A 527-nucleotide genomic window follows, 5' to 3' on the forward strand; every position below is an offset into this window, starting at 1 on the left:
CACACACACACACACAAGTTAACAAAAACTCCAAACAACACAAAAACATAAGTCTTTGCACATTTATGAATGCTGATGACTCATTAGGCCATTATCATTTTTTCCAAGCATTGAGTCCGTAAAGACCGTCTAATGTGTTACAACCTGTCTCCAAAAGTCTTTTTAGCTGTTAATATTGCCGCACATAGCTTATGTGATCCTGGGCCAATGGGCACATTGCCTAGAAGCCCCCCTCTTCAGTACCTAGCAGCCACTATATTGCTGTTGGGTGGGTTCATATATTGTCAGTATAGAGCACTAACCTTAAAGATGTAAAGAAGGCTTCACTGTTGTGATCTCTATGGTGAATGTGAAGGTTATGTTCTATATAAATCATACATGGTTATGACTGATGTGTCTTCTGATAACCATTGAACCACAATCCCTGTGCTAACAATGTAGACCCTGGAACAAAGAATTCATGGAGTGTGATGTAATGGGCCCAACCCTGGTACATTCAATATGAGGAAGCGATGTACTTCACTCAG

Source organism: Morone saxatilis, unplaced genomic scaffold, assembly GCF_004916995.1.
Source record: "Morone saxatilis isolate NCDOM2014 unplaced genomic scaffold, NCSU_SB_2.0 Contig15, whole genome shotgun sequence".
In the NCBI taxonomy this organism is placed as follows: Eukaryota; Metazoa; Chordata; class Actinopteri; family Moronidae; genus Morone; species Morone saxatilis.